This window comes from Pterocles gutturalis, unplaced genomic scaffold (genome assembly GCF_000699245.1).
Source record: "Pterocles gutturalis isolate BGI_N339 unplaced genomic scaffold, ASM69924v1 scaffold24309, whole genome shotgun sequence".
NCBI classification, from domain to species: Eukaryota; Metazoa; Chordata; class Aves; order Pterocliformes; family Pteroclidae; genus Pterocles; species Pterocles gutturalis.
The window spans coordinates 12,143-23,971 of NW_010136412.1; the positions used below are offsets into that span (position 1 = coordinate 12,143).

The 11,829-nt window shown below is 41.1% G+C and overlaps 1 pseudogene across 1 annotated transcript; it reads right to left on the reverse strand.

The window, feature by feature from the left end:
* Positions 1–397: 397 nt before the first annotated feature.
* LOC104468246 lies at positions 398–9,268 on the reverse strand (annotated as a pseudogene). Its single transcript, XR_727620.1, has 5 exons — positions 9,154–9,268; positions 8,137–8,308; positions 6,925–7,157; positions 4,329–4,482; positions 398–2,688 (listed from the first exon to the last, which is right to left on the reverse strand). The product of XR_727620.1 is annotated as a transcription factor 12-like (transcript).
* Positions 9,269–11,829: the final 2,561 nt, after the last annotated feature.

Here is an 11,829-nt window from a genome sequence, read left to right on the forward strand (position 1 = left end):
TTTTCTGCTCCTTTTTTCATAACACCTGTGTATATTTATCCATCAATTCCGAAGTAACTCGGCACTGAACTTCAGTGCACAAGAAGGGCTTAGCTCTTAGGAACTTCAGGACAAGTACAAGGACAAGATGTAGCAGGAGGCACAGGCCCACGGGATCAGCTTGTACTCCCAGTTTGCCATCTGCCTGTGCAGCCCCCTTTCTGCGCAGCAGCAAATGCAGGTCAGGTACGGCTGCTCCTCAGCCGCGGGGAGTTGCTGCATTGCCTTCATGCAGAGCGGCAGCAACGCTTCTCGTGCACGCAGCTTACGGCGGGTGATGCAAGGTCTGTTAGGTGTTACTCAGCTGTTTTTGCAGCACACTGCCTATGAGGAGAGAGGAACGTAAAAAACTCACGGATTTACCATGTTAAAAAAAGATGGCACATTTATTGCTACATAAATGTTATATACATAGTGTCTTCTGTTACATTGACAGAAATTTTTTTGAACTTCTTGCTGCTGGTTGGAAAGGTTTATCAGCAATACCTTGAAATTTGACACAGGGTACAAATCTGCAATAAACCAACAATGGAAACTGGAGAACAAGATGAGAAGCAATTCATCTCGGACAATTAGCTCTTACAATACTCCATAGGTACTACACGGTATGCTAGAACCCTACTATGGTCTTACAATGCTATTGTAAATTTCTGATATTAATGAACAGGTTATGGTAAATAACCCTACATTTTTACTACCTAATATAGTAAAATAAAGTAAGAAACTTTTTACTGAAAACTTTTTCGATTTCAAAAATCTAGAAAGAGTAATATTTAGAATTCAAGAAATTTTCTTACAAGATTATTGTATAAAAGACTAGCTACAGTGAAAAATAAGCCAAATGTTTTTTTCTTTCTATTTTATGAAGGAAAGCTTCTGGGCATACTGCAAAGTCTAATATAGCCAAAAAGACAACAAGCTTAGAAGGAAAAAGGCCAGGCAGTGGCACGTGATCACTTTCACACGTCATAAGCAACAAATCTGTTTAGCTGATAAACACTGAAATGAAGAACAAGGCCACAGATATAATCAGGTGTTATTGGATGAGATATGCAAATTAAAGTCATAGAAATGAGTCCACTAATTCCACAAACGGGTTTGTTAGGAACCATCCAAAACATGAGCGTCAATTCATTAGTTTAGTTTAACAATCCACCTTTTGTTCTTTCCAATTAAATGACTTCATAACAATTACCGGTTTGTTCCTGTTTGGTGTGTTACCAATTGCCAGTGGTGAACGCTGCCCTGGATGAACAACAGCTCAGACAACCTTGGCTTCGGAAATTCCCTCCCATGGTCATTGCAGTGGAAGACAGTTTCCATGGAAGTTCAAAGGGGTTTTAACCTTTTCAACATATCTGTGACAATGGAATACTTACGGCCACTGTTCTGGTGGAGAAATATTTAAAGGTTTAATGCTAATATGGCTTGGGAGGGGGCTCATTTGTTTGCATTCAATTCACACTTTTTTTTTCTCCACTGACAAGCCATACAAAAATGACAAGATAATTAACGGATACAGTAAGGAAAAACTGGTGACCATTGCTCTTATATTCCATTATGTAGGTAAGCCCACCTTACTGGTGGTTATATCATCACACTACCTGCCGTGGTGAATTTAGGATTTTACTATTCACCAAAATTACAGCCTGAAAAAAAATCTCCTTTGTATTTTAATGCATTTTGTGCTTACGTACAGCTAACACTTTACATGTACTATATGTAGTACTTACTGCTCGGAAAACAAAGCAACTCTAACAAAGTAGATTCTCCCCACCCAATTTACACTTCACGTTACAAGCTTTACTATGAAGCCTAGAAGCCTAAAAAGGTTTTGTTTATAATTAGAAAAAAAAAAAGTTTTAGGAAAGTCTGAGGGAAAATAAAAATCACTTTTTAAATCCAAGAAATGTTATGGTCACAGTATTGCTCCTGCCTGCAGCCTTCACGAGGCCTCTTGCCAGCGTGAAGCACGGAGCTCCGTGTGGAAGGGTAACTATGACCATAACTGTTCAGATTACCAGAGACCAAAAATAACATAAAAAAAGCTATACCAAGGAATAGTTTCCTATTGCATGGAAAAGACTAGTCATATGGCAAAAGGAGAGGAAAGGACAACAAAAGACTTTTCCCTTCCTTTTTTAAGACACTAATAGGTATGCTGGGAATGCTACGGGTCGACGGTTGTCACTGCTTTGTTCTCTGAATGTGAACAGCTTTCGTAAATGCTGGCATTCAGCTGACATTTTATCAGCTTTTAACATGTTAACTTTTCCCTTTATATGTAGACCTTTACAGTTCCATAACAATAAATAAAATTTGTAGTTACAATGCATTTGTCAATTCAGTTTAGGCACAAGGCAACTTCCACAATGAGTGGAGAGATCACAACAGTCTCTGATTGTGCAGAAGCGACACACTGCTTGCAACAGAATGATATGTTCAGAGTATTTCATGGGCTGAAATTCCGTCTGAAGATCGTGTATCTTCAATCCTGATGCAGGTGTTGACCAGTAGCTTTGATCATAAGATTGCATTTGGGTTTCTTGCTTCAAGTGTTTTCTCCTGTCAGGTTTGTGTCTTCATGTCATGTTAGTTGTCTGTGTCCTTGTGAAGAAAGGTCACCTTCTGTGTATCCTACCAATAATTCTGGAATTCTAGAAAGACATTTGGGAGAAGAAAGGGGTATTAGGGCAAGAATCAGTAAGCAGAATACTATCAGCACTAGTGAACTGACTCTAACTGTATCTTAGAGCATTTTCAGTCAGTTAAGTGCAGAAAAAAATCAACTGAGAGACCTTCTTCCCAGAGATACCCATAGTGAACACGGTACATGGAACAGGTGACTCTCAGGAACATTCTGTCTGGACTCTGGATACGGGAGAAAGAATAGACTGCAAATCTCAAACCTCTCATCTGTGTTTGACCCTGTTCTCTAAAACAAAGCCGGAGGCAGTGCCTAGTGTGGTCACTACCGCTGAGGGGGCGCGCTGCCATACACCTAATGAGCCTGCGCAGCCTTTTCACGTCAACGTCACACTTTAGTCATCTTACAAAGTTATTGCTGTTAAAAAAGCAAAGATAGAGTAAACTTTTCAAAGTGGTTCATTGGATTACTATGGCAAGGACAGACTGTAAAGCCTGCTGTAAATCAGAAATGATCTGCCGATGTACAAGTGGCCTATTGCTCCGGTGTGAAATACAACAAATTAAAGAAACTCAAAGCACCACGTCTTCCTAAGAAGAAAACCCATTTTGTTTCTGAAGAAAGCAGCTGCCCATCAGTACTGCCTCGAGTAAGGCTTGGTTTACAAGCCATTTTGCTGCTTTCTAAGGAACACCAGGGCATAATAAACTTCCACGGGATACTTCTGGCAAGATGCATGCCTTTACCTCAAGCTAAAATAGAAGCAAAACAGTCTATATACACAACAAAAAACTTTACAAAATATAAAATTTAGTAAAGTTATGGATTAAAATAAGGGCACTGAACCCAATCTCTTTTTCTGAAGGTGTCAACAGCTCTATGGGTTTAAAAGACATGGAATACTCATAATTTTTTCTTCTCAAAATCAAGTTTTTCCCAATTATTTAAAAAAAACAACCAACAAAAACCATTTAATAAACCCAAAAGACTGTTAAGGGCTCCCCATCAGCGTGTTTGAAATGAACTATTGTGTACTGCACTACATGGGGCTTTGGGAAAGCCTGATTTGTCTGGTAAAGCTGAAAACATTTCTTTTGAAATCATAACTATCTTCACTAACACAGATTGTGAATTAAGATAGTTATCCACCTCTGTTGGGCAAGTGATGCGAGTTAGAAGGACTGGCCTGAAGCCAGACATCAAATCTCTTTGAGATGAGAAGTCTCTCTGTTTGTATCAGCACTGGGAAACAATACATGGATTTTTAAACGAACTGATGTGATACCAAGACCATGTAAAGACGTCTAATTCATCTCTATTATGCTGGGTTTATCTAGCTAGCTGTTAACTCTTCCTCTGATGTCATGCCAAGAAGGCCACCTGAGCCAAGAGATGTAGCCACTGGCAACACCACATGGAAATGAAGAGACTCTAATGACAATTTCTTGGGGTTTTGTTTTATTATAAAACTAACCAAATCTGCATGCCTTCGCTTATGCTCAAAGAGATGAAAGTACTTAGCAGCATAAAGAAGTCTGGTGCTAGTGGCAGCTCAGTAACTAAGAATAAACATACCTGTATCTCCCCAATTTCAGCCAATAAAAAGCAACAAGAGCTGTTCCCCTCAGGACAAGAGACGTACCTGGCTGGTGTTCACATATGACCCATAGGGTTGGTAGTTTCACTCAGGCCAGGGTGGCTTCCTGGGTGTGGTGTTGGCGGCTCTGCCGATACGGCAGAAACTTTTTCTTCTTCCCTTCTCTTAAGGCAGGCTGCTTTAGGGTTTAGGTTTCGTTCTGCAACAGAAAAATGATTCCTAATATCCCGTATGCTGACACCAAGGAGAACATCGATACATTAACCACTGCAGGAAAAACAGCGACGCAGCTCCCCTCTCCTAACGACGCGTGTCCCTGTGTTCCAGTGCAGGCGTCTAAAGCAGCAGACAAGCACTACTGGAAATCCTACCAGGCATCTCCTAAACTGGTGTTTAAAAAAACCCAAACCAAAACACTTTACTAGCTGCCTACATGCGCTTCCAAAGAACTTCAAAGAAGTGCCTCCCTTGTCACCAGAAGTTGCTAAAATGCAAAATGAGAATGGGAATTTACAATGTAATAAACCAGAGATTTCTGTTGTTTGTTGAAGTCGTACCAACCCTACTGACATCGCACTAGTTTTAGTAATGTCACCGCTTCTTTCTTCACCTTCCGTATTAGCCTGCGTTTAGAGCAGAGGAGACAGAATGTCTTGAGTCGATAGTTCTCTTCATGCCCTCAAGTTGGTGAAATCATCCTGTGACAATCTTGCTCAAATGGAAAGAATGTCATGACAGTCACACAGAGCTTGAAGGACTTGTTTTTCAGATTGTCTTTCCCCTCACACTGAAGTCAGCACTTTGTAGTAGCCAGCTGTGGACCCGCTATCAAGACATTTCCATCAGTATGTTTCCACTTTCCCAATTAGCTTCAATAGATGTAGATTTGGATCTAGTTTTCAAATAACGAGAGTTTCTAAAAGTCAACTGTTTCTATTCTTCAAAATGGCTTTTCACAAATCGTAAGATGTAAATCACAGTGGCCAGAAAGACACACAAAAAGTATGGAATATATTCTACCGGCTCGTGTTGGATTTAATCAACGTTCTGAGGTATTTTTCTAGCTGTCAGTGAGTTCTGTTCTGCAGTTGAAGATCGCAGGTGCAGTTTTAACCGTAAGAAGACTGCCCAAACAGAACAGACAGCACCAGCCCTTGCACTGCACAGCTCTCCCTCTAGTAACTGCACTTTGCTGACCCCTGTGCCTTTTACAAGGGGTAGAAGATAGCTAATCTGACAGAGGCAATTCTGGATGGACTTGCTAATTCTGCTTTCACCCAAGTCACAAGCAACAGCCTCCTACTGCATTTCCTGAGGACGAGCACTCCCACAGAGTCCGCTGGAAAAAACCCTGCTAACTTTCCTTAATCGCAGTTTTCTTTGTTTCTTGCCTTGAAGTTTTAAAGAAGATTTAATTATGTGGAAACTTTGAAAGGAAGTTAATTTACAGTGATTTAGGAAACGGAGATAAATATGCTAGCCTACAGTTAAGAGTTTAAAATCTGAAATGTTTCCGTTTGAATAGCACCAATCACAAAATGAGAAGCTTCATTGCCAGCAGAGAGAGGAAATTGTTTATACAATTATATGATGCAGTGGTGAAAGCTCCTCTGGGCACCGCCACACACAGCTCTGGTCACCGATTTTCAGGAACAGGTGCAAAGCAAGATGAGCAAGATAAAATGGGCAACACAGCCTCTCTCGCAAGAGCCACAGTGCACTTGTGATGGGCTTCCTCACATGCACAGTGTGCAGAAGGCGAGATGTGAACGTGAGGAAGGAAAAGCATTTTGGCACTGCCTGTAGGTCCGATTTAACTCTACGTACATTTAGAAAAAGATTTCTACCAGAGACATAAGGTTCAGAAGCAACCTCTGACCAAGGCAGAAGTGATTTTTTAATTGATTTTCAGAGTTTTCTGTGGATTGCAGAAAATGTGAGAGCAGGGAGATGGACTTGATGGTTTTTAAACATTAAAAAACACGCCTCGTTATATGACTTCTTCATAATATTCCACCTTATCTTCCAGACTATGGCGAACATTTTTAGACCAAAACAATTCCCAAGACCAAAGTCTCAGCGATGCTAAAATAGGGCTTTACCAGGGCACTGGCTGGTGTCTCACCTGCAGAGTAACAAGCTGCTCTATATGCCTCGGCAGAGCTCTCACTGGAAACAGTGTTTCCTTACTAAAAACGGGTCACTAAAACTCTGCCTGAAAACAGCATCTCATCCTCACTGCAAAGTACAGAAGCTTATATTAAGTTATTCACTTTGACGATTTCAGTAAACTTTGAACAACTGCTTTGATCTCCTGTTCAGAATGCAAGCAAGAGATGAGGAAATGAAAGGAAAAACATGGTACAGAAAAATAAAACACTGACATCATTCGGGGACGTCAGCTGATTCAAAGATGTGGCGCATTAAGCAACTATCATCCACATCTGAAAGACTCTTCCAGTCACTCGAGCACTTCTATGGGTGACATGGCAAGGAGATGGTTATTCTCTAGTCCAAAACAGCAAAACACGAGGACGCTCGCCCATGCATCTATCTACTTGTGCACATTTCAAGAGACTGACGCTGTTCCAGAAGCAAAGCCACCAGGCAAACTGCCCCAGCACGATGCTGGGCTACTCACCTCTCACTTGCTGCTCTAGACTGAGGATGACTGCCACAGCCTGGTGAAGAATAAGCAGTTTCGTCTGTGGTTTTTCACTCTTCAGGTGAAGCTGACACATACGACCGAGTTCTTTAAATGCCTCGTTAATATCTCGTACACGCAAACGTTCCCTAGCGTTATTTGCCATTCTCCTCTCCTTTTCTCTTTCTATTTTCTGCTCTGGGTTTAAATCCTCATCTTCATTAGTACTGCTGCAAGAAAGTATAAATAAAAGTATATTGAAATATCACTGGTATTTTAAACAAGTGATCCTGCTGCTGGTTCAAAATCTTCAGCTGATGAAATTTTCAGTTGTCAGGTAAAGAACAAATAATTTTCAACAAATAGTTTTTGCTAGTTTCCAATATAACAGCTTATATTAAAAGGCATTCAAGTAATTCTCAATTTAATGTGCTTTTTAAAAAGTTGTAGTTTTTAAAAATACCTTCCTGGCTAGTTTTAGAACTATTTTTTCTTCCAATACCCAGTGTAAAGCTGAACAGTTATATTTAGAATTTTTGTCTCACTCCCAATGATTGTATTAAGTTGCATAGCCTTTTTTTAAAATATAGGACCGTCCCTAAAACTGCCACTAAACACGTGAGGGTATAGACTCTGCTGCCCGTGGTTACAAAATTCTGAATGTTCACTTTTAACTCGCATTTCAATGCTTGTGTCAGGCCTATCAGGCAGACTCAGAAGCATTTCACCCCGTGTCAACTCCAGGCTTTTTGTCCGTGGTTTGGGAGGGGAAGAAGTGTTTAAAAGGGTATTTACCTATCGGATCCAACCTGGCCTCCGGGTTATCGGGCAGCCACCCTCCATTACTACTGGCTCACAGTCAGAAGCACAGTCCTGGCCCAGGGACAAAGTATCACAAACTTCCACCACTCTCCCATCCCCTATGCTGGGCAGGGCTCTCTGAGTCTTTTATTACTTATCTGTACAGGCAGATATTAGGGAAGGCAGTAACAGAAGGGAATGCATAATTTCCAGGTGTTTTCCCCAGAAAATCCCCGATCTTGTATTTCAATAGATACAAATACTGTAAATTATTTCTCTATTTCAGCTGCCTATTAATATATGCACTGAGGTAACGCAAAACCTTGAAATAAGTTTCTCCAGCTTAAGGACAACATGCTACAGAGTATTAACGAAGAACAAGTTCTCTAGGTTATGTCAGCAACCCACCTTGTTCTGCCTCTAGAGGAGACCTTGATATCCTTCTGGGAGGACTCATCATCTGATTTCATGTCATCCGATGAGGGGGGTTCATGTATATTTTCATCCTTCTCCTTATGTTCAGACTTGATTTCTGTTGGACCTATAGCCACAGACTGGCTCTGCAAGCCACCCGGCAAAGCTGCGAGCAACCAGAGATCAGTATGAGTATCACAGGAGTGAAACATTTCTTTAAGAAATCTCAAGCAGATTCTGTCGATGGGAGGCCAGAGCCGAGCAGAAGTCTGGGAAGACAACAGAAGGAACTACACTCTGGCAACAGAAACAAGAGAACTCCTGGTAACGCTGCTGTACTTGGACATGTGTCATGGGTTGCAAAGGGATCATAATTCATACAGCAGCTTCATCAGTAACAGCTTAATCTAAGAACGACACTGTTACAGGCAAAAGGACATTTAGCAAAGTAAGGAAATCTGCACCTCACGTCTGGGCTGCTAACCTAACGGCAGAGCTGCACGGACATGGAGGCTTGGGCTGAGGCCAAATGTGCGACACATGCATCCCTAAATGGAGCAAGCACGCTAATGAATAAGCTGACTTCTGTTTTCTATAGCTTACTTCTTTAGGCTGAAAATTGAGGGAACTGTAAACACTTGTGTGGAACGACTTCCTTTTATTGGCTAGACTGCAATGCGGTCTCAGCTCACTCCGCAGCCCTCCCGGCTGATCTGGAAATGGCTGCAGCACTGCAAAGGGCAGTAAGGCTCCATAAACCACAAGAGTGTGGCTGTAACATGGAGTCTTCTGCTGGAACTATACTGGGACAAGTCTGACACCAGGATGCCCTCAAATGGTTGCAGGAATCCCTAACAGTAGTGGTTTATCGGATTTATAATGAATTTTTATTTCTCGACATTATCTATGTCCCTATCCCCTGTGTTGGTGCAAGTTTACCAAGACCTACAGCCTCCTTGGCTCTGGATTATCGCAGACCCTGGTCAGCATACAGTGTTGCTGGAAAGTTACCTCTGTAGCTTTCCTGTGTTTTGTGATTTAGTTCTGTGCTCTGAGCAGAAACTGTACTGGGAAGAACTGAATGGTTGCTGTTGAGGCTGACACTTTCTTCCCGGTGAGTCCCAACCTAAAGAAAAGCAAAAATTTCTATTAAATTTGTGATTCAATGAAATAGTCCAAAAATAGGAGTTTAAAAGACTTAAAGTATTTGCTGGATTAGAGACCAGAGTTAAAGTTCTAACTCAGGAAAGGAAAGAGTTAGTTGAAAGATGCTGTTACACTAAACCACTTGATTACACGACACTGGATTAAGCTGTTTCAAGCAGTGACCAACACCTGTTTGGAATAACGTAGCAACCTAGCAAAAAATTTTTTCAATATTTTCTCTCACGAACACTACAGAATTTTCTCCTTCATTTATAACTGAGGGGTGTAAGATTTGATTAACCTTCGACTGCTTTAAACTAATACAACTATCAACTCTAGTACTTATAACATTTTGATCATAAAAATAAATGGGGAATAATGGTCATCACCACATGAGAAAGGTGTGTATACTGCCCTGCACTCACGGAACAGATACGTACACACATGTATTTATAGAACATAAGTAAGATCTCACTTCTTGTTTGCTGAAACAGGATTAAGAATGGACTGCATCCAATATCAAAATATTATTTTATTCACACTTTAATAATTCTCTCATCTTCTTCCTTTCTCAGATAAATATGTTTAGTCCTATTACAGAATTTTATAATACAAAAATAATCCTGGCATCTCACTATTCCTACCCACCTCTCTCAGTATTTTCTAATCTGCTTCTTCATAATACATCACGATTAAATTTCTAAGCAGCAAGCATTGAGATGAAGAGTCTTTAAAAATAATTTTGCACAAACTTGAATTAATGATACTTAGGTAAGATAGCTGTGAGTGCACATATCTAGCTTGAAGGTGCAATTTGTTAAAAAAATGCTGCTCAATACCGAATACTGTTATAAAAAAAGAATTATGTTATAAAAAAGGAATATTCTTTTGTTTGAAAAAGGAAGAGGTAAAGACACACTGCCTGCATTTAAATAATCTGGAACATGGACTATGTAAAGCTTTCGGCTACCAAAGATATAAAGGTCCTTTAAATATTTATAATATAACCAACATAATACAATTAAACAGTTAAACTGAACAAAGATGAGGGATTCTACTATTATTTGTATAGTTACAAAAACTGGCTACAGATGAAGCTTTTTATTGGAACAGTAGCAAACATGTCAACTAGAAGATTAAGCCTTTAATTAAACAGGTTTATTGCCTGGAGTTACACATGAGAACCACTGTTTTTCAATAAATCCTTCAATCCTAGTAAACTGCTGAGCTTTGAATCCCTCTTGAGTAATTAATGCAGCTTTTACCTTTCATGTCTTAGTATGGGTTTTACCCAGAGAGACATAAATACCCTTATGCAAGTTTATCCTTTGTTTAATATACACTTGTTCCTGTAAGCTAACACACAGGGACGAGAAAGGAAAGGGGGAGCCCCCCTCTCTGCCCCAGCAGCCCACAGCTCCTCTCAGGTCATTCCAGGCTATTTGTATCTATTGTTCTGCAGAAAATCTCCTCTTGTATACAGCGGAATCTCTGTTGCTATTTAAGGTATATTTTATCTTCCTTTGTGCGTAAGGGGCTTTGTTTGCCACAAGTTCTACTACCGACAGTCACCTCGGCTCTTGTGAGTGTCGTGAATTCACAGAGAGTGAGGAGAGGGGCCTGGGTCCTTCAGCCTACCAGACAGAACTCTTTAGAAAAGGAATGCGGAACTCGTTCTCTCACACCCCTAATTCTGCCCCGCAGGTTGTGTGTTTTATTTTACTCTCCTGGTCATGCTCAGTCCCAACGCACGAGGGTGCTTTTATTCAAGCTACAGACTATTAATCACTGCAGGGCCAGGTCTGCTCCAAAACCTACTTCTTAAAAAAGGCAAAAATTTCTCAAAGCTGAGTAAAAATGGAGTAGCTGCCAGAATCCTGGCAACTTTCAAATCTAGAGCTAATCGGAAAGTCCCAGATTAGCACATCAGCTCTGATAAAGGCAGGAAACAGACCAGAAATACAAACTGAACCCAAGTCCTTTGAAACAGGCTTACAAACTCAAAGCATACAATTCTGATTAACAAGATTTATACAGAAATCTGAAGAGCTAAAGCGTTACAAAACTGACCACAGTGTGAATTTTTTTATCTCTGATCTATGATGTACTAAAAAATCCAAAGAGACAAACAAAAAACCCCACAAACTTGCTGAAAGCCCCTGTATCCCGCGTGAAGTCGAAGAGCTCTACTCCCTATAAACACAACCCATCCGTGGCTGCTTTGAGGGCCAAGCTGGATCTTTAGGCCCTTCAGCGTGGAGTTCAGAAAAACCAGGTTGCTCTGCTTTCCCTCCACAGAACAAGAGCCTCTCCCATCTGCATCTCAATGGAGAGCTACCCTGGCCTTCCTGGAAGCCTTCGAAAGGCGTTTTACACCGCCAGCTCCCAGCCTGCACACCAGACACGCTTTGGGACACGTTTATTTGCCAGCGAGGTAACGCATTTCCCAGCGCTAAGGGTGGCCGGGGTCCCGCACGCCCAGGGGTCTCCTCAGGGCCCCGCGGCGGGAGCGCAGTGCCGTGTGCAGCGCCCAGCCGGGGC